We start from the raw sequence: 27,204 nt of genomic DNA, 5'->3' as shown, positions 1-27,204 counted from the left end.
GATTGAGTTTTTGTGGTCCGATTCTTGTGAGGGTAGTTTTGAGAAGTTTAAGGATAAGTTGAATTCTGCCAGTTTTGACCCTATCCGAGGGTACTGAGGGGTACGTTATGTATTGTAATGCATTCCGTGTAGGACTGGGTTGTGTTTTGATACAGCATGGTAATGTTGTAGTTATTGACACCCAATTTTGACCTCCCGACATACCTTCTAGGCTGCTATTTTGATAAAAATTATTAACTTTAAACATCAATATTTTTTACGTATTATTTTGGTGTCAAATAAATAATGACGTCTCACATTTTATGATTTTAAAATATACAAGATATTTTATTACTTTTTGTTACTATTTTTATGATTTATTAATTCAAATATTATATTTTACGTAATTTAGTCATTTACAAATATGTTGTCTATTATTATTATTATTAGTAGTAGTAGTAGTAGTATTTTTGTTGTTGTTGTTGTTGTTATTGTTATTGATAATTTTTTACGTAACACTAATTTATTTTAATAGGGACATCTTATTATTATTTTATTTTTAATTATTATTAAATTTATTAAATAAACAACCACTTTTATCCAATTTCCCTTTCTTGTGTTTAATTTTTAGCCAATTGGTATTAATTTTAGCCAAAATAGAATATCAATTTGGCTCCCTATTTAAATCCAAATTTATGACCTAATTTTAAATACTTCAATCTCAACCGTCGATCAAATTGATCCAACGGATGATATTGCATCATCCCTTCCTCCCCTTTTAAATAAAACAAAACCCTAATTCATTTTTGTCAAAAAACAGCCGCCAAACCCTCTACACCTTCTCTCTACTCTCAATTTCTCTCTCTATCCAAAATAAGCCATGCTGCCGCTGATAACGCTTAACTTACACGTCAATTTAGTGCAAGGCGGTCGTCGTCAATATATTTACCCAACTTTGGAGTCGGGGTCGAATCCACAAGGAACAATGTGAGTGGCGATTAAACTAATTTGAAACTATAGCTACAAGTTAAATTCAAACAAATCATACGAAAAGATAAAATAGGGGTTTTTAATGATTGAACAAAATTTATTAACACTTAAATTCTCCTTAGAACTCAAAGCTTAAACTACAATATTTCAAATCAATGATATATAAAAACTAGAGTTGTGATCACTATGATTATTAACCCCTCATTGAATGATAGTTGTAGTACTGAATTCTCATGACTTGTGGGAAAAACCAAATTATCAGTTTCGACAGTCTATCTAAGTGTTTCTCAACCTACCTAGATGTTGAACTCCCTAATTCTCTCGAGCTTAGGAAAACATTCTGTTCATACTAATTTTATCTCGAGTTGATGAATCTTTTTTACAACATTAATCATTAGATGAGAACTTAACCTTCCCAAATCCTCGTTGATAATTCACTACCTTTATTTTATTTCTCAGTTCGAGCAAACAAACATAAGGCTAGATCTATTGGTTGCAACCAATATAAAACAATCATTACAAGGAAATTATCAAGATGTTCCCACAATCACTCAAACCCTAACCAACTATTAAGACAATACAGGAGTAATCATACATCCCACAGCCCTAGTTATGGGTTTTAGTTCCACATGAGAAAGAAAACGATAACATAACTAAATTCATAATTCAAAGTGATTAAACCTACAAAAGATGTAGTCAGAAATTGACTCTCTTCCCAAATTTAAGAAGAATATCCCACAACTAAACCAAAGAATTGAAAATTGAAATCCAAGGTTAGAGACCAAAGAGAAGAAAAGACATCTTTGGAATAAGTTCAAGATGTTAAGCCCTAAAAACTAGAGAGAAAATAGATTCATGTCGTGAAGTTCAAGATACCCTCGAAAACCTTAAACTTTGCCTTAAATGGTTAGCCTAATTTTGGAAGCAAATCACAGCATACAACTTTTTCTCACACAGGTGATGACAATATGTGACGACTTATCAGGGGGTTGACGACTTATCATACATGTCATCAACTCCTCTCTATATTTAATATGTCGTTGTCTTCAGCTAACGACGAGTCTGGCGGCTTATCAAAGATCTGATGACTTATCATGGAATGTCGTCACTTCTTCAACTCAGCTTCTTAACACGACCTAAGGCTGACGGTAATCCTGACGACTTATCACAAAGTTAATGGCTTATCAGCAGATGTTGTCACTTTCAAAATATGACTCCCATACACTGCCTAAGGCTGACGATGACTTTGACGACTTATCACAGAGCTGATGACTTAACAGACAAGTCGTTAACTATACTTTGATGTTTGTTTGCTCCAATTTCATCTCTATTAACTTCATTGTCGTTGGTTTTCTTGCATCTTGACTTTAATACAATATCAAAGAGAAAGCAACCAAAAATGACAAAAGTTGCTTAAGACTTTACAATTATTTCTAGCTAAAAGTCTCAAATGTATTAGCATTAGCTCACAGATTAGCCGCCGCTGGCTAGCCTTCACGGCCGGAGCAGCCGCGCCCATTGCCGACCTCCCTTTCTGCTTTCTCTCCCTATATTTATCTTTAAAACCATCAGCAAAACCCCATGCCATCGACGAATACCGCTGCTGGTCAAGCCACCGCGATCCCTCAATTCATCCCTCCTCCGCCACGCTATCTCGCCGGCTAGCCACTGCTGCTCCAACTACCAGATCAGTCCGTTGCCGCCCCCATCCATCCGTCCACCAGTCAATATCAATCTCCACCAAAATCCAATCGGTCATCCATCTCCAGCGCTGCCCACTCAATCGGCCAATCCGATATCGTCGGTCTGCTGCACGATGGGTTTTTGAGAACCCATCTAAGGTTTGATTTCACATTTAATTGTTTATGTTCCATTTCAATTATCTTTCACCTCTTTCTTTTCATTTCTTTTCCCTGATAATATTTTAGATTTAAAATTAATAAAACTCGATTGAGATTTTCTCTTTGATAATTTGTGGTTGTTGATTTTCTTAGACTATCATATGACCTCAAATTTATGTGCTGGTTTGCTTTAACACTAATTTTGACTTGAGTTTGGTTCTGTTAACATTGAAATTGCAACTTTTTGCTCTCCTGATGTTGTGAAGTTACTGTTATGGTGAAACTCTTGATGTTTGATTCGTGTGCATGATTTTGAATGTCGATAGTCTTAGTTTAATTATCTTAACAATTTTTTAATATTTTATTTATCCTTAACATGCTTCATGATATATTTTTGATAGATTTTAATGTGCATAATTGTAATAATTTAATTAAGAAATCTTTTTTATATAATTAGTTGCTTTAAGTTTGAATTGATCTTGTCATATAAGGTATATAGTAAAATCTAATGCATGTTTTTTTATTATTTATTTTAAAATGTCTTTTACTTACCTAATTATGGTATATTTGCTTCTAATTGATTCAGTTTATTTGATTGATGCTTTCAATTATTTGCTTTTCCTTGTATTTCTCTGACTGATTTTACATGATTGATTGAATTTTTCATTAATGGAAAACAATCTTCTTAATTGATTTACTAAATATTATTCTTCCATTATTATTGTGATTATTGACAACCTTCCTCACTATATAAACAAACCCCTCATTCTCTTATTGGACATAAGTTACAAGTTACAACACACAACATACACTCTCTCTTATTAAAAGCTTAAAATAAAGAAGAGGAAATTTTACTTTATTATTTTTTGTCACTCATTTTTGGAGCATTAATCTTGACCTTTCAGTGGCAATCCATTCTCGGATCTCCGTCTGTTTGGCTTTCTTGTTGTTATTATTATTTGTTATCATCAACTGGTCAGTCCCCTGTCGACATAATTTTCTTTTATACCTTATATGATGATACTAGTAAACATGCTTATAGGAATTCTTCGGTGTTTTCTTGCTATGTCTGTGTCATATTATATTTCTGCTTGTATTACTATTACATATTGTCTCACAGGTATAAATAAACAGTCTCGGATATTTGAAGAGTCGTCGAAAATTTTGTAGGGGAGGACTGCACCTTTTCCTTCTTTGTTCATTTATTTATTTTTGATTCATGGTGTTGTATTAAATCTGTATAAATGCTATTATTATTGTAATAATGAATTTGGGGGACTGCCCAGGGGCGGGGACTTACGTGGTCTATGAATAGTGTAGATAGACACAACTTTAGGTTTTTTATGTGTGTTACATGCTACGTGGATCATTTAGGCACACAAAATTAGGATTTATTAAAACATGAATCGTTTAGACACTTTTATTAATTGATTTTCTTAGAAATCTTGCTTTAAGGTTTTTTAATTAACACCCGACATATTAAATTGAGTTTAAGTATGCTAATGCCTCTTTTAATATGTCCACATTGAATTTAAGCATGGTAATATTTTCAGTACGTTAGCCTACTACATTAAATTTCTGCATGTACACTACAACTTATTAACATGTCATTGCATGTTTCGGCGTGTTAACACAATTTAGGCATATTAAAATAAGTTTGAGCATGTTAATATTGTGAGCATGTCAATAATTAATTTTTGTACATTAATACATTTTTAGCATGTTAGACACTTGGATTAAGTATGCCATTTCGTGTTTTCAACATGTAAACAATATTTAAGCATTATAATATGGTATGCATGTTAACAATTAATTGTATGCATATAAATAAATTCTTCAACATGTTAAAAGCTGTTAAAAATTAGAATTAATTATGTCGTCGCATGTTTTAGCATGTAAACACAAATCTAAGCATGCTAATATTTTTTTAGAGCATGTTAACATTAAATTTCTGCACGTTAATATATTTTCAGTATGTCAAAACACTAGATTTCAGCATGTTGTATTTGAGATATGTTATAATATTATATTTTTCAGCATATGGAACAGTATATTTGAGCACTTATGGCATGTTAATATGTTAAACAGTAGGCTTGAGCATTCCCCAACATTTTAAGATACTAAATTTTAGTATTTTTCAGCATGTAATACTTTCAGCATATTAACATTAATTTTCTTCACGTTTACATATTTTTAACATGTTATTTAATTTCCAACATTGTCAGTAGTTAACATGTTTCGGCATAATTAATGGGTCTCACTCCCCCAACGTATTTACCTTTGGCATATTTTTAATCAATTTACAACATTGTTTGAAATAATTTGATAATTATTTTTCATCAAGAATAATTACTTCTCGCATAGATATCATGTCAATAGGCTTAACAATCTTTTACACAATAAATTAACGTTCACATGCTTGCTTCGATATGTCCTTTTTATTCTCATGAATTCTTAGCACATTGTTTTAAATGTTTGACAATTACTTTTCAATAGATAATTGTGTGACCCTTAGATATCATGCCTATAGGTTAATGACACAAAAACAATAATTATTTGTCTTTGCATGTGAATCACATTAATCAACTCTTTAATAACCAAGAGGCTAATTTGGGATCATTATTTGCTAAGTGACGTGCAATGTGTTATGCGCTTTGAGTCTTAGAGAAACATAGATTTATTTTGTCTAGACCACAAATCCAAAATAGCAAAGTCCAATGCCTTTTGGACGATAAGTGGGATGATAAGTATTCTAAAACGTTAGTTTTATCCTTGTCTTAGAACGTTTTTAGATTTGATATTTAGCCTAGGTGGGGGTGGGATGGCTAGTCATTCGGAAGTGATGATCTCCAACAGATATTAACGGTAATACTAATGACATTGTCGCTTGTCTAAGAACTCAGCCAGTGGGTTGGGTAATGATTAAACAAGCTGAGTTTCTGATCCGAATGAGACCAAAAAATGTTTCTTTATTTGATTTGACGAATTCTTCTCTTTTATTTACTTTACATGCTTATTTATTTGGGGTAGTTAGTTAATGATATAAGCAGCCCTCTTTGTTGTAAATTGCGTCATTTCTTTCTCCTTGCTTTTCTTATTTACATGTTTTATTGATATTATCACTTAGATAATTAACAGTTAGAAATGACAAAATTACATGATTGTTTATTAATTATTTTAGTTAACATTTAAGTTAATAAAACATGAGACCTTTATTTGATCACGTAGAATCCCCACATAAAATATGAATTCAGCCGGAAACCACCTTGTGGACCTTAAAAGGTTCCTAATACCTTCCTTTCAAGGTAATTTAAACCCTTACTCAAATTTCTAGTGAACTAAAACTAAAACAAAAATAGGTTCATAGTAGCCTAGACCGATGCCCTAACGCACCTTAATTCGTTAGGCGGTGACTCTTCACATCTACCCTTTAAACAATCTCAAAAAGAGTGGTCACGTCGAGTCCCACTTTTTGCGAGAAATAAAGTGCGACAGAATGGAGACTCTGTTGGAGAATTTAGGTTCTAAACATTATGAGTTTTTATTTTATATGGGATTCTATTGTTTGTCTGAATGTTATTTTGATTGTGATTTTTCATGATTATTGTTTGTTTTGACATCTTGATTTATTTCCACATATTAGGCCTTCTCCTTCCCTTTTATTATTTATTTTGATCATGATTTATTTTTGCATGTTTGTCCCTCTTCCATTCCCCTTTGCATTTGTTCTCCATGATTATCTCTTTTTCCTTTCTTCTTTCTGTTTGCTATGTATCTTGACGTTTAATTTTTTTTTTATATTGTTAGGCATGCTATTATTGTTACGTGTTATTGCTTTTTATAACTAGAATCTCGCTTATACTTTCCTTTACTTGGAACCTCTTGTATTTTTCTTTTATGAATGGTTGTATGGGTACATAGACGTTCTTTTCTAAAACACCCTTCAGGAGATGCCTTGTGGATTGGTCGATCAGAAGTTCATCGATAGTCACAAGCTTTCCCACTATCGAGTTGTCATTTTAAGGGAACCATGTCATAAACTCACTCTTGTTATTTAGGTCTTGGCTACATATTCTTTTACTAAGGAATATGCATCCCATTCAACCTAGGATGCCTTGGCACCCTTGATTCGTTGAATGTTAATCTCATTCAAAGTCCAAAGGGGTTCACGACCCTATAAGGACACATAATTATTTTTTATGTGTTACATTTCTATTTATGTATTATTTATCTTGTTGTTTCATTATTGTCTTAGTCATTCCTTGCTCTTAGTGTCCCTTACTTTAGAGCTCTTTACTCTTAACATCCTTTTCATGTTAGGACCCAACAATACACTCTTAGGGCCTATTCAAAAGCCTCCAATTCATGCCCACTTACTATTCAACTTTCACAACTCTCAAAATTTCAAACTATGTTTGGCCTGATTCTTGTTTGAACAAGATACGTAGGCAATCCTTTATAGAGTGTGGTCATCCCCTTCCTTTTTTCTTTGTTTTACAAGATGTCCTAATATTTGAAAATGTCAAACAATCTTTTTTCTATCAAATTATATCCTCTATTTCTTTCACCTTCCCATAATGTCATAAGGGTAAAAATTAGAACTCTTTTTCAAATGACTTTTCACAATCTTTCAAACTCTCAAATAGAGGTAGGCCCCTCTTGCTCAAAAGAGGCTCCCACAATAGGAAACGTCGAACAATGTGACTTGCTATATGTTAATCTAATTCATTCCTTTTTATCACTAACACACTATTTACCTCACCTTTGTTGTTTTTGTTTTATTTCTCCCTCCCATAGGTTGATTTGTGCATCCTGGCCTATTACACCCGTTCAAAAGGGGCTCCTCCTTTTCCTCCCCCACTTCCTACGAGTCTAAAAAACAAAGAACTGATGGATAAGGAGGGTGCTAGTTTTGAAAGAGATAAAGTTGTTGGGAAAAAATGATATAATACTAAAAATGGAGCAAATGATTTTGGAGTTACAAGGGGAGCTAGAGCAAGTACGCAATCTGGCCAAGCTATCCCTTAATCTGAATACTCCTAATATGCAAGCTGATAGCTATTCCATACCAAATTCCCAAAGTGTTCCCAAACTCCATTCCAAATAACCAAAATACCACAAATCCTCTATATGTTCCTACTCAAGAGCCTAAAAACTCCTCCTATCCTTCCCCACAAAAGCCTCAGAATCCAAACTTATTCCACTATCATGCATCTGGTAGCCATAACCAAAACCTTATCTATGTTGAAACCTTTCCACCCACTTGTCCTCAACCCGCATTTGAGAATCAAGAGAATGACTACACGATATAGGCCGTGGTTGAGAGGCTGAGACAATTAGAAAGAAGAAAAGGAATGAAAGGACTAAACTATGAGGACCTTTGCATTCATCCTGATGCCGAACTACCAGAGAGGTGCAAGCCTCCCAAGTTTGAGTTATACAATGGGACCAGAGATCCCAAGGCACACCTGCATGTGTATTGTGACAAATTGGCAGGAGTAGGGAAGAATGAGAAGATTTGAATGAAGTTGTTTGTGAGAAGCCTCACAGTGGAGGCTCTCATGTGGTACATTGAACAACATGTGAAGAAGTGGGCAGGTTGGTTTGACCTAGTCTCTAGCTTCATCGAGAGATTTGGATACAACATAGACAACGCTCCCAGTTGGTCTAACATACAGGCAAAGAGAAAAAAATAAAATGAATCCTTCTGTAAGTACGCTATGAGATGGAGAGCTGAGGTTGCAAAAGCTCGGTATCCAGTTGAAGAACAACAAATTTAAAAGTACTTTGTCAAGGCACAAAAAAAACAATACCTTGGCAAACTGTTGACAGTTATGGATAAGATTTTCTTTGAGATCATCTAAATAGGAGAAATGTTCGAAGATTGTCTTAAGAATTGTAGCATTATCTTCTTGAACGCTCAATCTGGAGGAGCAGCGGAGAACAAAAAGAGGAAAGAAGTAGAGGTTGTGATGGTGGCCTAACCTTTGGAGAGTACTTAGAGCTGTCAAACCTTTTATCCATCCCCTCCAACTTACCTACAAGATCCAACACCTTACCCAACACCTCCTTACCCATTACAGATGCCCTACCAAGCTCCACAATATCAAATGCCTACTTATTACCAAATGCACCCATAATTCTTAAACCTTTCTTATCCCATATACAATAGTACTGGGATGTAGCCTAGCTGCTTAAAGCAGCTAGGCTACATACCATATACAAATGCACCCTCGCTCGCAATAGTACTGAGGCACGTTTGAAGTTGATTCCAATAGATGAGTAACATGTTCCGACAGATAATTAACTTGTTGCGACAGATGACTTACCTGTTGCAACAGACTATGATCTGGTAGAATCAAGGTCAGTTCTATCATAACAGGTTACTAATATGTTGCAATATATATTTACTATCTATTGGAATCGAGTTCGGGTTCTGTTGCAACAGGTTAATAATTTGTTGCAGCAGATATTTACCCTATTGTAATAGACAATGTGTATATTGAAATCAGTTCAGGTTCTGTTGCAACAAGTTAATAATCTATTATAACAGATATTTATCATGTAGCACCAGATAACTAATCTGTTTAAACAGATAAATTATCTGTTGCAACAAGTGACCCATTAGTTTGATTCATGTTATGTCCTATAGAACCATAAATATGAATCTAACATAGCATCCTTTCATTGAAATAGATGTCTCATCTGTCGCAACAGATGATTTATCTGATTAAACAGATGGATCTTATGTTGGATTCATGATTGGGTTCTATCCATTATTGGAAAAACTACACAATAGCAGTTACCCTGATGAAAAATTCAACTAAAAATCATAATTTGACTTAGCAAAGTCTCCTATGAAGTAATGCCAAAGTGGAAAGTGATGTACGAAACAAGATTTGACCTAAATAAATTGGTCAAATAGCAATAGTAGCGGTAAAAATAACAATGACAATGGTCAACAAGAAGAAGATGAAGATGATAATGAAGTAGAAGATGATGAATAAAGGAGCAGCAACAATGAACAACAAAAATTGCTAAGAGAGAGAAAACAATAATGGATGAGAAGAGAGAGAAAGGCACCTTTTTTCCCTCTGTTTCCTATTTTATTAGGTAAATATTTGGATCAAAGTGTAAATTTAAAAACTTGTGGGCTATTCTCAAACTTACCAAACTTTCTTAATCCATAATAAAGTAATTGTCACCTCCACTCAATTATTAAGACTTGTGTCACCTACACCTCATTTTAAAACATTTTTGTCACCTATGGCCCAAAGCCCCTAGTTACCTATTGTTATTTCACATGACATATCAAAGGAATGCTTGAGACATTGTAGGGCATGTCTAATATAGAGTGAAAAGATAATTTTTACCTTCCACTCCAGACTACTAGACCATCATCACCATGACTTCTATCAGTATAAAATCCAGCAGCCCATCTTTCTGATGTGTTGTAAGGAGTAACCCACAGTTGATACTTTGTATAAGCTGCTCTAATTTGAGGATAATCATCATCTGATAACAAATATGTAGATGGTCTACCAGGAATTAACTTATAACCTACATCATTTCCAACCTTAAGTCTTTTTTTCTTCATTAACAAACCATAATTCAGCTAGTTCAATCCCAGGTTGAGTCCTGTCTTCAGATTCTATTTTCATAGTTTCTTTAACAATACTCCAATAGCTCTTCCTTGGTGATATTTTCTTGTCCTTGACTCTTTGAGTTTTAAGTTTGGCTTTCAAGAATGAATTGTTACAACCATCAACATCAAGATCAATGCGGTAAGTAAAGAAGTGATCATAGTTCACTCCAATTGTGTTTTCTGCCATAAGGGTACCGTAAACGTCCTAATTTATTTGATCGTTGTTTGTGTATTTCACAGCCTTCATCTGAATAATCCCTATTAGACTTGCCTTCACGAATGAAAAAGAAAAATGTAAGACATTTAAAATTTAGGTGAAATGATTGAAGTATATGTTAAGTCTTACTCCAGCTTTAATGGACCCACTTTGTTTGAACTCCCAATCAAGTATGTAGTCATAATTTCCAATTGGTGTTAGTTGTTACCATTCTGATCACCAAATTAACTTCTTGTTATCCCTGGGTATTCTACAAATCCAGAGAGTTAATTATGTCGATAGACTAATAGAGTGATCACGATTTAGCAGACTAATGTTTATTTAATTTAGAGGCTTACTAAAGTGCAGCTACTCCCATTTTTATATGTCTCCATGCAACATCACTAGTATTTCGTTCAAAAATACAAATAGCACGAGGGACTTGCACTACTTGGCCATCTGAATCAGTCATGTAACCATCCATATACACTGCATTGTTTGGACAGTTCAACGATTGGACAAGGGTGCTAGAAAATCTCCCAAAACCAAATTGGCCAACATCCAAGAGTGTTCTGCAGTACCATTCAAATGTAGGATCCATATAAGGCACGACTAACTCAGAGACATGGCCTCTATAGAGCACATGTTGATATTCATTTCTTGAAGCATCGAATATTGATATGATCATCCCTGATCTAGTATTGAATCCAACCTGAAATTTCTAATTAGCCCATTTGACTTCATGGCCTTGGATGTTTATCCTGGAGGGTTATGTGTCATTGAAAGAAACTGATCCCTGGGTCGACGAACTAAAATTAGCATCTTTTGCTTCTGGCAAGGGAGCTCTGAATATATCAATATACTTAATGATCTTCATTGATTCGATGTCTACTAGTGTAGTTATTCCTTCAATAGGCCTTGCCCAAAAGTTACTAGTCCTTCCTCGATAAAAACATGGAACACTAAAAACTTTTCTAGTGTTTACCAGACCAAACCATCCAATTGATAGTGGTATGTAGCTGACTTCAGATATATTCAAGCCCTTTCTTGATATTGAATCTTAAAATTTAGGACTACTCAATAATAGGTTGTTGGACTGTGTAATTTCATTAAGAGTAAAAGAAGGAAAGTCGTGGCCAGAGTACACCTTTTTTGATATGATAGAGCTAGTAACCAAGTCTATTGTGATTTCATATGACTCGCCACTAGCGTGAAGTACTACCCTAGCTCGACGATAAGGAAAAGAGGCATTGTTTGATTTATGCAAGGCAAGCCAATGAAGGATATCATTTTTTTCTGGTTCATCTAGATCTACAAAATGAAATGTTACATTGGAAAGGGAACTAAGGTAGGATTTTTGGATAATGACTCTAACTTTGTTGATTTCATTAGGATTAAAAGGGTCTAAAGGATGACACTGACAGTTAATAGAAAAGAAAAAGAAGAAAAATGCAACAGAAATGTGGAATACTTTTATGAGTTCCATGAAGAAGTGGTGATCTCAATTCAAATGATCTTTCCAACTATTTACTATTTTACATCTTAAATATTTTTCTTCTTTTTTCCAACTTGTAGTTATATAGCCTCTTTGTTTGGTTTGCACTATAACGAGAAATGCTTTTAACAAACAATTTTTACACTCTTTTTTGGAGAAAATTTGTTTTGTGAGTCACATAACAAATATTACTTACGCGAGTCGGTTATTTACTTGACTTCCAAAGATTTTAATGTTACTCGTTTTGATTTAATTGACCTGTATTGACTTAGCGCAGAGTTTAACAAAGTAAAGAAGACTTTCAAATATTGTGATCTTAAAATTTAAAGATGTATTGAATGTCCAAAATTTTGATCCTTTAATCTTGTAGTGCTAATGGAAATAGTTGGTTACATGTAGATTATTTAAATGTAATAGTATAGTTATACTGTTACTGTTTCATTCAGCTCTGCACTGTTACATTAGAATACCTAACTAACTAACTAGTTAGTAACTACTACTTCCTAGCTAGGATAGTGGGAGATAGGGAGCTTCTAGATGATTCTAGAACTACTAGCTAAGTCTATAAATACTCCCTAAGACAAGTGGATAAATAATTTGTAACAGATCATCTTTCATTTTACTATCAATGAATATTTTGTTGTGCTTTTTCTCCATTATAGACATCTTCTCTAGAGTTAGAAGATGAACTACGAATTGCTACTGTAAGTTTCACATGGTATCAGAGACAGGTTATTATAGATGCAAGGAGATTGACATTCAGCTGAAGAGGAGCTTAGATCTCTAAGTTCTTAGCTGAAGCATCAAGTGGTTAGATTTTTGTTTTTTATTATAAAATTTGAGTTATTTTGTCTGCAACTGTATTGATAGCTTAGATCGTTAGAGTGTGGAATAAATCAGTGTGGAATTTAACTGTTATGAAGAATTATATGACATCTAAGATAGATTCCAGTGATCCACTGTACATAGGGCATCAGAAGTGTCTGGTGCTATATTGATTCTAATCAAACTCACTGATTCTGAGAATTATGGAGTGTGGAGTCGTTCAATGTGAATTTCTTTGTTAGGGAAAAGAAAATTTGTCTTCATAACTGGAGCATGTAGTAAGGATAACTATGGAGAAGAAGTTCATGAGCAGTGGGAAACTTGTAATGCAATAGCGTTCTCTTGGTTGATGAGCTCTGTTAGTGCAGAATTATTATTTGAAATTGTGTATGCAACAAGTGCATTCAAAGTATAAGAGAATTTGAAGGAGAGATTTGAAAAGGTGAATCATATGAGATTATATCATTTGCACAAGGAAATCAGTACTTTATCACAACAAACTAGTTCTATAGCAACTTATTTCACAAAGTTGAAAAATCTGTGGAATGAGTATGATGCAATGCTTCAAGCATCATCATGTAAATTTCCAAAGTCAAAGGACTATGTAGATCACTTGTATGAATTAAGGCTAATTTAGTTTTTAAGCGATTTAAATAATTCACATGATTCAGAAAAAAAAGATAGATTTTACTGAAAAGAGTCACACCTACTCTTAATCAAGCATATGCTGTGATAATGGAGGATGAGATGAAATAATTAACCTATGTAGTTACTACCAATGAGAATACAGATCCAATGGTAATACAGGTGAATAGAGGACTAAATATGAGCTTCGGAGGTCAAGGTTATAGAGGAAAAAGGTCTGATTATTGTCACTTTAGTGGACACACTAGAGAAAACTATTATAAGTTAATCGGTTACCCAACTAATTGAAAGCAAAGGAAGAAGCACAGTTATAACAGAGGAGGTTCAAAAGGCTACAATTATTAAGGATATGGAAGAACAAATGGACAAGGAAATCAATATGCAAGTCAGGTCAATTTTCAACATCCATAACATGGTTTTATTGATGCAAGAAACAATGTTTACACCATCCATGAAGAGAACAAGGATATCAATAGTGCAATTTTGGCCAAAGGAAATGGTTTCACTGGTGGAGAATATAAGCAGATCATGGAGATACTAAACAATGATCCACAAGATGTAAAACAAGATAAATATCAGGTATAGCCACCTGTTTATTATCTCATGTTGTGTCGTAGAAGTGGATAGTTGACTCTGGTGCAACTCACCATATAGCTGCAAATAAAGATGTGTTGTCTACAAGTAAGATAGTTAGTTAGGTATGGACAAGGTGAAGCTTCCTAATGGTGTAGAAGTTGGCATTTCATATACTAGAGAAGCCATAGTATTTCAGAATGCAGTTTTGAAGGATGTGTTGTTTGTGCCTGATTTCAAGCTCAGCCTATTGTCTGTGTCCAAAGTCACTAAGCAGTTGTCTTGAATTATATCCTTTTACCCTAATTTTTGTGTCTTTCAAGATCTTTCAGTGGCAAGGTAAAGGGGATTGGTAAAGAAAGAGGAGGTCTGTACATACATAAAGGTAAATGTAAAATAAGTGATTCATCAGCAGAGAAAACAAAACTAATAGCAGGAGTGACTGTTAAAGATATCAGCTTATGGCATAAAAAGCTTGGACATCCCTCTGCTCAAGTGCTGAAATATTTAGACCTTTAGAACCATAATAAAGACATTGAGGTATTGAACAGTTTTCATGTTTGTCCATTAGCTAAACAAACCAGGTTGCATTCCCTATTAGTGATACTAAGTCTATTGCTTGCTTTGATATTGTACACATAAATCAATGGGAACCTTATAAATCTTCTACTTTTGGCAGGTAAATTTATTTTCTGACTATTATGGATGATCACAATAGATATACTTGGATCCATTTATTGCAAATTAAGTCTAAAACCATCATGGATCTTAAGAGTTTTTACCTCATGATTTAAATACAATTTGGAGCTATTGTTAAGATCATAAGATCAGACAATGGAATAGAGTTTTTCAACTCAAAATGTTAAGACTTATTTAAATCCTTAGGCATCTTGCATCAAAGTAGTTTTCCTCACATACCAAAGCAAAATATTGCGGTTGAAATAAAGCGTAGAGAAATCCTAAATATTGCTAGAGCTATCAGGTTTCAATCTCATATACCTATCAAATTTTGGGGAGTACTTATTTAGACTGCAGTGTATTTGATGAATAGATTACCATCATCTTCTATTGGTGGTAACAGTCCTTATGAGTTTCTATTCTACAAGGTTTCTTCTCTAGCTCATTTGAGAGGAGTTGAATGCGTATGCTATGCTTCAGTATTTCCTAGAGGTGACAAATTTTTTGAAAAAGCCAAACTTGCAATGTTAATGGGATATTTAACTTCACAAAAGGGCTACTTGTAAATGCATTTGAATACTGACACGTTATTTGTTACTAGATATATTGTGTTTCAAGAGCATGCATTTTCATTTGTAAATAAGCAGGAGCAGAATGATCCATTAGATTTTCTACAATTACATGAAGAATACAGTAATGAAACAAACTTAGACATGGTTGAAGATCATGTATCTGCATATGAGCAAATGCATAGTGGAGACTCCACAATAGAAGTATCGCCTCAAGATTATTCAGAACTTTATCATAATACTGAAGTAGAACCAACACATTCGTCAATACCACATGCTACTGATGTTGATGCTGGATAACACGTGCCTAGAAGAACTCTAAGAGTGACTAGAGAACCTATCTGGTTGAAGGACTATACTATAATGAACAAGAAGAAGGGTACAAGGTATTTTATTGCCAACTAGTTGTCTTATGCCAACACTATAACCAACTACCAATGTTATATGGGTAATTTCTCAGCTCTAGTAGGGCCATAGTATTTCAGTCAAGTTGTTGTAGATGAAAGATGGATTCAAGTTATGAAGTTAGAAATTCAAGCTCTTGAGGACAATAACACCTGGGAAATGGTAGACTTGCCACTAGGTAAAACTATTATTAGGTCAAAGTGGGTGTATAAAATCAAGCATAAGTCTAATAGAGATGTTGAAAGGTTCAAATCAATATTAGTAGCTAAAGCAAAAAAACTAATAGAAGGGGTTGGACTACCATGACAAATTTTCACCTGTTGCAAAAATTGTAAATGTCAGGTGTATTATTGCTCTAGCAGTATTAAAAGGATAGTGTTTGTATCAGATGGATGTTTATAATACATTCATACAGGGAGATCTAGATGAGAAAGTATACATGAATTTACCTAAAGTCTTTCAATAGGAGGGAAAACATAAAGTGTACAGGTTACTGAAATCCTTATATAGACTCAAACAAGCCTCGAGATAATGGAATACCAAGCTTACTTCATCCCTATTGCGAGATGGATTTAATCAGAGTTCATATGAATATTCATTGTTCATTTTAAGGAAGGCAACAGACATGTTCATGATCTTAGTCTATGTTGATGACTTGCTTATCACTGGAGATAATGAGTCCATGATCGCAAAAGCTAAGGAGGAATTACACCAACAATTTAAGCTCAAAGACTTGGGAGAGCTTAAGTACTTTCTTGGTATTGAGATTATAAGATCTAGATAGGGAATCATCTTGAATCAAAGGAAGTACATTCTTGAGCTGATTTCAGAAACTAGTCTCGGTGGTGCAAAACCAGCAAATACACCACTAGAATCTAATGCTAAGCTAAACTTGGTAGAGGTTGATGAAGTTGATGGAGTAACAAATGATATGGTTCTGAATAATGTTACTTCTTACCAAATATTAGTTCGGAAGCTCATGTATACAACAATTACTAGACTTGACATTAGCTATGCAGTGCTTACATCAAGCCACTTTATGCAGATGCCAAAAAAATCTCACTTGAAAGTAGTACACAGAATTGTGAGATATCTAAAGGGATCGGTAGGTTAAGGAATATGGATGAAAACTCAAGGCATCACAAACTTAATTTATTGGTGTGATTCAGACTGGGCAGCATGCCCTAACACTAGAAGATATTTCACAAGTTATGTGATACAACTTGGTGGATCATTGGTGTCTTGGAAGTCGAAGAAACAACACAGGATTTTTAGAAGCTCAACTGAGGCTGAGTACAAAAGCATGGTCTCTGCAGTAGCTGAACTCACTTGGCTGGAAGGCTTGTTCACTGATCTAGGTGTTTCTATTAATAAGCCTATTACAGTACTGAGTGATAGCAAATCAGCTATTCAGTTGGAAGCAAATCCTATATTCTATGAGAAAACTAAGCATATCGAAATTGATTGTCATTTCATTCGAGATAAGATCAAAGTTGGCCTGATCTAGACTGTTATGCCCTCACAACATGAAGTAGCAGATATGCTAACCAAAACTTTGAGTCATAAGAAACCTTCTCATCTTATTGGCAAGCTTGGTGTGCTCGATATCTTGCACCCTGCAGCTTGAGGGGGTGTTGGGGGCTGGTTATAGAGTTGGTTGCATGTAGATTAGTTAAATGTAATAGTTTTAGTTATACTATTACTGTTTCATTCAGTTGTGCACTGTTACATTAGAGTACTTGACTAACCGACTAGTTAGTTAGCAACTACTACTTGCCAGCTAGGATAGTGTGAGATAGGGAGCTTCTAGATGATTCTAAACTACTAGCTAAGTCTATAAATACTGCCTAAGATAAGTGGATAAATCAGTTGTAACAGATCATCTTTCATTTTACTATCAATGAATATTTTGTTTTGCTTCTCTCCATGACTGATAGGCATCTTCTCTAGAGTTAGAATATGAATTATGAATTGCTACTGTAAGTTTCACAACTAAACATGTCATATGGAATGTTGAAATTCAAGAGATGCCAAAACAAAATATCTACATTCTTTTTTAAATGGACTAAAGAAGAAAGAACTTCCTCCGTCCATCAATAGTTGTCGAATATTGACTTGACACATAGATTAAGAAATAGTAAATGATAGGGGTAATTTTATCATATTACCCATTGAATATAATAAATTTAATGTTCTTAGAAATGCATTGAATAATGAATCGTATGTATTGTGAGTAGAAACTGGCAAATTATTTATTGATTTTTCAAACTAGACAAATATTAGTGGACATCTATTTTTAATATAGTTGTTAAATAAAAATGGATGAAAGAAGTAGTACAAACAAATTGAAATAAAGAGTGTTATTTTTTGTAATCTTTTTTGAAAGGAGCATGGGGATCCATAAATTCACGTATCAAGTATAGAACTGCCTCATATAAGTGATGTTTGTTATATAACTAATAAAATAAAATTTCCCCTCGTTGACAAAATTTTGTAGAAAGGTTACGTTTACCAAATAATCTAATTAAATTTAGTATGAATGGTGGATAAGTGCTTCATCTTTTTGTTTGCATTGAAAGATAATTATTGATTGATTTATCTACTTCTTGCCAACGGTTACCTAAACAGAATATCATAATATTCTCTCATTTTGATTTATTTATTTTACTTTTCTTTTTTCGTTTAAAACAATAATTTTTTTTTTTAAAAAAAACTTTTTAATTCCAACTTTTAAACTTGTTTACAACTAGAAAATCAAAAGATATTTTAATATATTATATATATCAAATTTCATATTTTCTTTATGTCCAAACGTCCTCTAAGTCAATTGCTTTAATTTCCACAATATTACCAAACGCTATTGCTGCTAAATTGAACTATGGCTGCTAGCTAGGGCTGACTTTCTTTAGCTTAACAAGCTTGGAAAAAGATACTCTGCAATTAAAGACAAGCTAAAAGTTAAAGTTTATGAATTCAGTATTTCAATCAGGTTAAATTATTAATAAAGTAAATTACATAAATGATAGTGTTGGTGGCTCTAGTTTTTGTCTCTTATAAGAATGATCTTATAAAACTAGCTTTCCTTATTTTTTTTATTTTTTTTGATATAACACAATTATATATTTGTCCCACAATATCTCAAATATTTCTAAACAATTTCATACCTATTTATCTTTCAATTTTTATTTTTTTATTTTTTTTATTCTACTTCTCTCTCTCTTTAGTTTTCTCAATTCTTACTTTTTTTCCTTTTCTCCTCTCAACTTATATTTTTTAAAAAAAGAAAATCTCTTTTTTCATTGTACTTTGATTTTAATTTTTTTTTTCTTTTAGTTTTTCTCAATCCTTACCTTTTTTTCCTTTTCTCATCTCAACTTTTGTTTATATTTTAAATTTTTTCTCCTTTTTATTTTTCTTTGATTTTTATTTTTTCTTTTTTTTTTCTTTTTAATTTTTCTTAATCTTTGTCTTTTATTTTGTTTTTTCTCAACCGTTAATTTTTTTCTTTTCTCTCCTAGCTTCTATATTTTCTTTGATATTTTTTTAAAAACATATTTTTCTTCTTTTTTCGCAATTTTTATTATTTTTTTTCTTTTCTTTGATTTCTTCCAATCAAGTTATGCCCCATGAGCAAGAGTTGACACTACCACATTGTAGAGGTAAGATTTACGACTTTCAAAAAAGAAGTTACATTTCATGGGCAAGAGTCACCACCAACACATTGTGTTTTTTACTTAAGAAATACTCTATAACTCTTATCTTAGAGGTACGACTCTGCCCAAGGACCATTAAACACCAAGTTATGCTCCATGGGCAAGAGCTGATACCATCGCATTGTGTATTGATTTATGAGATGCTTTATAACTCTTCCCTTACAGGCAAGACTTAGACCAAGGGCTTTCAAGCAATAAGTTATGCCCTATCGACGAGAGTTGACATTACCACATTGTGTTTTGATTTATAAAATATTCTATAACTCTTTCCTTAGAGGCAAGACTTAACCCAAGGACTTTCAAACAACAAGTTACTCCCCGTGGGTAAGAGTTAACACTATCACATTATGTTTTGATTTATGAGATATTCTATAACTCTTATCTTAGAGGCAAGACTTAGCCCAAGGACTTTTAAACTACAAGTTACGCTCCATGGACAAGATTTGACACTATCACATTTTGTCTTGATTTAAGAGATGTTTTATAAATCAAGGACTTTCAAAAAAATAAGTTATGTACCATGGGTAAGATTTGCCAATATCACATTATGTCTTAGTTTATGAGATGTTTTATAACTCTTGCCTTAGAGGCAAAACCTTGCCGACAAGTTACGCCCCATGGACAAGCATTGACACTATCATATTATGTCTTGATTTATGTGATGCTCTATTAGTCACGCCTTTAAGACAAGACTTAACCAAAGAACCTCCCTAAAGAACAAGTTATGCCCAATGGACAAGTGTTGATACTACCATATTATTTCTTGATTTATGGGATATTTTATAATTCTTTCCTTAGAAGCAAGGCTTAACTCAAGAATTTCCAAACAAAAAGTTATACTCCAAAAGCAAAGACTGTTGGGTTCGAAATCGAGAGGGTATCTTGCGGAAACTTAAAGTTAGCAAACTATAGCGATGATAATTCAGATGACAATGAAAATTATAATAGAAAACATATTATTAACATAATTTGGTCAAACGACCTACATATGAAAAACTAATATTGAAAAATATAAAACCTATTGCGAGAAAATCTCCTCCGAAACGAAACTCTTAAACAACTATATTGTGGATGCTATTGTGTTATGGTATGAAAAGGGGTCTTCTATTTATAGATGTCCAAAATCTTTCCTCCAAGAAAGAGATTTACCAAATATGGAAAAGAGTTATATTTTTCTTTCAGGAAAAGTAAAAGTAATTATGATATTACTTTTATTTCCCTTCTAAGAAAAGTAAAACTTAAATTTGGTAAGAAAATCAGGGTAAGAACACTAACATATCTCCCGCTTTTAGCTTGATTTTCTTCACTTGATCCACCTTCTTCACACGATCTTCTTATATCACTATTGTTTACCATGATTAAAAGTTAATATCGATTAAAAATTAGAGTGATATGCATTAAAAATAAAATCATGGGTTGATATTATTAGAGGCCTGTGTTATAAGTAAACAAGGTTGAAAGTGGAGCCTTGTGCATTGAAAGTGAGCACAAGTTAAGAGTGGAGCTCATGCATTAAAAGTATATGCATGAGTTGAAAGGAGTCCAAGCGTTAAAAGTAAACAGAGGTAGAAAGTTAGAGCCCGTAAGCACGGATTAAAATTTTATTTTAAAAATGGATTTGCAGCAAGATTGTTGAAAATTTCTTTAAAACTTTTCTCCACATATAGCTAGAAAAAGATCTTCATTATCATTAAATTGGTTGTATCTTGATTTGAAACCGCTATCGAACCTGTTTAATCTTGTCTCAGTACACCATTGAACCATTGAACCATAGGCTCTGATATATAACTTGTTGGGTTCGAAATTGAGAAGGCGTCTTGCAGAAGCTTAAAATTTGCAAATTATAGAGATAATAATTCAGATGCCAAAGAAAACTATAATAGAAAACACATTATTAATATAATTTGGTCAAACGACCTACATATGAAAAACTAATATTGAAAAATATAAAATCTAATGGAGGTCTTCTATTTATAGATGTCCAAAACCCTTTCTCCAAGGAAGAGGATTGCCAAATATGGAAAAGAATTATATTTTTCTTTCAGGAAAAGTAAAAGTAATTATGGTATTACTTTTATTTTCCTTCTAAGAAAAAACTTAAATTTGGTAATAAAATTAGGGAAAAACCCTATCAAAGACTTGGCATTATCACATTATGTCTTGATTTATGAGTTATTCTGTAACTTTTGTCTTAGAGGCAAGACTTATCCCAAAGGACTTCCTAATAACAAGTCATGCCCTTAAATTTGCTTTGGTGTAAATAAAAAAGCAGATTCCTTTGCAGATTATTCAACTTTTTATTTATTTACAAAATATAATAAAATTTAGAAGAAAAAAAAAAGAGAACAAACAAAACAGAGAAATAGAAAAAGAGATTGATAAAAAAAAAAAGACAAGAAAAAATAAAGATTAAGAAAAAAGAGAAGAATAAATAACGAAAAAAATGATTGAGAAAAACAAACATGAGAATAAATAAATAAATAAATAAATAAAAATAAAGTTTGAGAAAAATGAAAAAAAAATAAAATGATAAGTGATAAAAAAAACAAAAAAAATAAAGATTGTCACCAATGAATTAAAAAAGAGAGAGAAATGAAGAAATAAATAATGTTTGAGGAAAACAAAAAGAAAAAAGAGAAAAAAAAGTAAAAGAAAAATAAAAGTTGAGACAAATGAATTAAAACGAGTAAAAAAATAAAAGTTAAGGTAAAAAAATTAAATAGAAGTTGAGAGACAAATGAGAATGAAATTTAAAAATATTTGAGGTGTAGAGGGCCAAAAATGTATTTGTACTATCATATATAAAATGTGTGAAGACCTTTAGAAAAGTGATTTGAACATTTTATCCTTCATTAAAAGTATCTCTAATAGAAAAAACTAACTTTTCACTTTTTTCTCAATTTATTATTTAATTAAACTAAGGACTCCTAAAACTATATGAACTGAAACTACGCACTCCTAAAATATATGGGATAAAAATTAGGGACTTTTGAAAGATATGGAAAAAAATAACCAGTAGGATAATACACTAAATTTTTTATTATTCGTATAGTTTTTAGTTGTCTTCTAAAAATTTTTTATGAGTAAATGCACTATTTCCACCCTGAACTATAAACAAAATTGTTGAGACACACTTGAACTTAAAGGGGGTCCTATTACTCCCCTGGACTAATTAAAATCGTATTTTTGGTAACTTTGGTGCCTAAGTGGCACGTACGTGTATCTACGTGGACCTTCAGTGTGTTGATTCACACAGTGTGCCACGTATGTGCCACATAGGTACTAAGATTGTCAAAAATATGGTTTTAATTAGTCCAATGGGGTAACAGGACCCCCTTTAAGTTGGAGTGTGCCTCAGCAATTTCGTTTATAGTTCAGGAGGGAAACAGTGCATTTTCTCTTTTTTTTGTCTATGCCAATTTTTTGTGTGTTGAGATGTCACTTATCCATAAAAATAGGCCTTTGTTTCTGCTTTAGTAATTTGAAACTTCTTTTTTATGTGATTTATGTAATATTTTCCTTTATAAATAGGAGTCTATAAATAATGTATTTTTGATAGACAATTGCAAATTGAGAAATTTCTTTGTGAGTTTTGTTTATAATATTTCATATACAATTAATGATTTGAAATTGACTTATTTATAATTTTGGACAGATTATTTGGACCGTCGCATTTTGTCACGAGAAATTAGTTGGTCATTCTGGATTCATAATAATTAGTAATGAAATTGACTTATTTATAATTTTGGACAAATTATTTGAATCATCGCATTTTGTTATGAAAAGTTGATAGGTCATTCTAAATTTATAATAATTAGTTATCTTATTAATTTAAGATATTTTTATCTATGCTTTATGATTAAAAAAATCATGTGTACTATGTTTTGAGGATTGTTCGTGGAATTAGTTTTTTAGGAGATTTGATTTTTATTCATTAGTTTTTTGACTTATCATTTAATTTTTTCCATCATTGGTTGTTCATGTTTTCTTAGGTATAAAGTGATCATCAACAATTTTGAGGATTTGATTCTTGTGATTTGAGGTAATTTGAAAAACTTTTCTTATTTTAATGTAAATCTATATGTATACCTTCTCTCTCATTTTTTTTAAAAAATAATTATTTGCATTACAGTTTGAAGTGTTTAGTATTTGCATTGGAGCTCAACTGAATTCGAATTCACATTAGAAAGTTTCATATTAGAGGTTAAGCTCTTTCTACCAATGGTGACTTGAGACTTATTGTTCAATTACAAGGTTGTCAAGAAATTAAAGCGTAATACTATAGAGTAATAGTAACTTATATTATGATAAAGAGCTATGTCTTTTCTAGGTAAACCTAGAGAAAATGTCAAAGATATAATATGCGAAAAGATAGGAATAGATGAAACAATAAATTCATGTATACTGACACATTGTAAGTCTTTAATTATATGCATAAAATTTTCTTACAAAGCGCTTGCATGATTTATGTTTAATATTTGTAAATTATATGGCATTGAAGTATAATTTTGTAAACGGGCTATTTGACTAAGTGACCGACCGGTTACTATACTCTCCAGTCACTTTATGTTTGGCGTTACTCTTTCCATTCTATAAACAAACAAAACACAAACATTCATTTAATTAGTCTCAATTAAAAAGAGTACTATTTTAACACTCTTTAAGGCATGAAACCTAAAAAACTCTCAAAAGAAAGAGTACGTATTGGCTTAATTAATCAGTTGCCGGTGTAAAAGAAATTACACAAAAAAATGTCTTGCCATATAAATACATATCCTAGAACATGAGTATCTTACCTTTTTATCCCACAAAAGAGATACATGAATCTCAATTGTTTATTTTATTTTTAATTCATTTTGAAAAACAATATCTCTTTTCCTTTTAAATACTCTATTTCTAAATTTTCATACAGCATATTAAAACTACACGATTAGAGTATACTTCAATATATTTCATATATCTATAATAATTAAATTAGACATTAGAAAATGTATGGTGAATTATCATGTTCTTCATGTACCTGATTTATCTTAAAATTTAATGTTTATCTTTTAATTTTTTTTACTTAACAATACAACGCACACACAATAACTTGTTCTTTTGATATACATTTATTGTTAATTAACTATATACACGTACAGAGCACGTACATCTAAACTAGTACATCAAAAAACGGAAGGTTGGTCTTTAAATACTTTTCTTATGAAGGTCAAAAACCCAAAGCCAGCCACTATTAGGGTCATCCCATGTAACTTTCTATTATTAATAAGTTCCAGAAGAATAAGTTTTTGCTTGAACGGAATAAACAAATATTTACTATTTTACCTCTTTCGACTTAGAGGATGGAAAAATAGTTTTGACTTGTTTGAATTCGAAAACTTAAGAAAACCTTCCAGATTCAATTTAAAATAGAATCGTCACTTAATTTATTCAAAAAGAATTAGGAATTTTTTTTTAAAAGTTACTCAAAAGACTAAAAGAGAAAATCTTTTGAATTTTCAAAAATCCAGAGAAGAGTTCATATTAACACTTTAGGAAGGGGTTTCAGGCACCTAAAATATCCGCTGACATGCGGTTATTAAGTTATTTCAAAAATTTTATTTATTAAACTAACTTTAAGAAATGTGAGAATTTAATTAAGTGAAGAAATGATTTTTCACAAAAAATTCAATAATTAACCATAGTTTGCAAAAAATAGACGATAATAAACTAAGTAACAACTTTTAACAAAACAATTAAGAAATTTTGAATTGACTGATTGATTAAACAAGGAAAGTGATAATTAGCGGAAAGAGATAATTGTACTAAAAAAGGAATTCGCTGAGTTAATAAAGAGTTAGAGATTCATACAAATAAATAATGAAATTATATAATGAATAAAAGTTATTGTAATGTGACCATGATGTCATAGGTTCAAGCCTTAGAAATAGGAGAAAATTGAAGGAAAGGTGTCTTTTAAGTATTGAATGAAGGATTGGTGACATTGACCAACTTAAAGGGTCAAACATAATTAGGAAACTTGATTAAGTTAATTGTGAACTTGATTAATATTTTCAAAACTTTCTAATCTTTTCAAAATAACAAATCAACCCACACACCCCTCCTTTCCAAATTAACTATTTCTCTCCTCTCTCTCTCAACTATTTTCCAACAAACAGTTCTGCAAAATTTCTCCCTTCAATTCTCGACGACTTCAAGCTCCAACGACAAATAACTGGGCGAGTTTTTTTTGGACTTTCAACAGTCAATCGACATGACAAGTAGTGTTCTCTGGCGACAACAACTTCGAGTTCTTTGTTGTCCCATTTCTTATTTCACATGTAAAAAATTATGTATTTTTAGTTATGAAGAAGCAGAGGAACTTGAGCCAACTTCTGTTCTAGTATTGGTTAACAATTTCAATATTTATTACTTAAATTTGAAATGTGGAATGTATAAAACCCTAATTTCTGGCATTTTTTCTCTACTCTTTCCAGCGTGAAATATAATTTTTTGTTGTTATTGTAGTTCTTATTATCGGACTGTTGATTTGATTTGTTGGCGATTTTTGGTCACTATTGATGTTCTTAGTGTGTGTGTTATGCTGGTGTTGCTGGGTTGATTTGTTATTTTTCTTGGTAAAAATAGTATTGCAACAGATGAACCATCTGACACAATAGATAAACTATCTGGCACAATAGATGAACCGTCTAGTGCAACAAATGAACCATATGTCACAACAGATGAACCATCTGATGCAACAGATAAACCATCTGATGCAATAGATGAAACATCTAATGCAACAGATGAAACATCTGATGCAACAGATGTAAATCTAAAATAATAAATGAACAATCTAACAAATTATTAATTTGTTGTGACACATGACTCTTCTATTTGAGAGAAATATAAACAATATTGATCCAACAAATAACTTATTTTGCAATAGACGAGTGATCAATTTCAAAAGATGACTGATTTGTTTTAGCAAATGAGTGATTTGTTTTTATTATTTCCAATGGATTACTCATCCGCTGTAACAAGTTGGTTATAGGTTGCAGCAAATAGACTACCTGGTGCAACAGATGAGTGATCTATTTTTATTGTTTCTAATGGATTACTCATCCACCGCAACAGGTTGGTTATAAGTTGCAACAGATAACCTACCTGGTGCAACACATGGGTGAATTATTTTTATTATTTCCAACGGATGCAACGGATTGGCTATGGGTTGCAACAGATAAACTACCTGGTGCAACAGATGAGTGATTTATTTTTATTGTTTCCAATGGATTACTCATCCACTGCAACCTGTTGGGTATAAGTTACAAAAGATAACCTACCTGGTACAATAGATGGGTGATCTATTTTTATTATTTTCAATGGATTACTCATACGCTGCAACATGTTGGTTATAAGTTGCAATAGATAACCTATTTGGTGCAACAGATGGGTGATCTATTTTTATTATTTCCAATGAATTACTCATCCGCTGCAACAGGTTGGTTATAAGTTGCAATAGATAACCTATCTAGTGCAATAGATGAGTGATCTGTTTTTATTGTTTCCAAAAGATTACTCCTCTGCTGCAATAGATTGGTTATAAGTTGCAACAGATAACCTACCTGGTGCAATAGATATGTGATCTACTGGAACTAAACTATCAGAAAT

At 32.3% G+C, this 27,204-nt stretch overlaps 1 pseudogene; it reads right to left on the bottom strand.

Annotated features, from left to right (window-relative positions):
• Window positions 1–2,599: 2,599 nt before the first annotated feature.
• The window catches only part of LOC107865454, a 50,951-nt pseudogene continuing 26,346 nt past the window's right edge, over window positions 2,600–27,204 (bottom strand).

Source organism: Capsicum annuum, chromosome 3 (assembly GCF_002878395.1).
Source record: "Capsicum annuum cultivar UCD-10X-F1 chromosome 3, UCD10Xv1.1, whole genome shotgun sequence".
NCBI lineage: Eukaryota > Viridiplantae > Streptophyta > Magnoliopsida > Solanales > Solanaceae > Capsicum > Capsicum annuum.
This window is presented reverse-complemented; position numbering and strand designations above follow the sequence as displayed.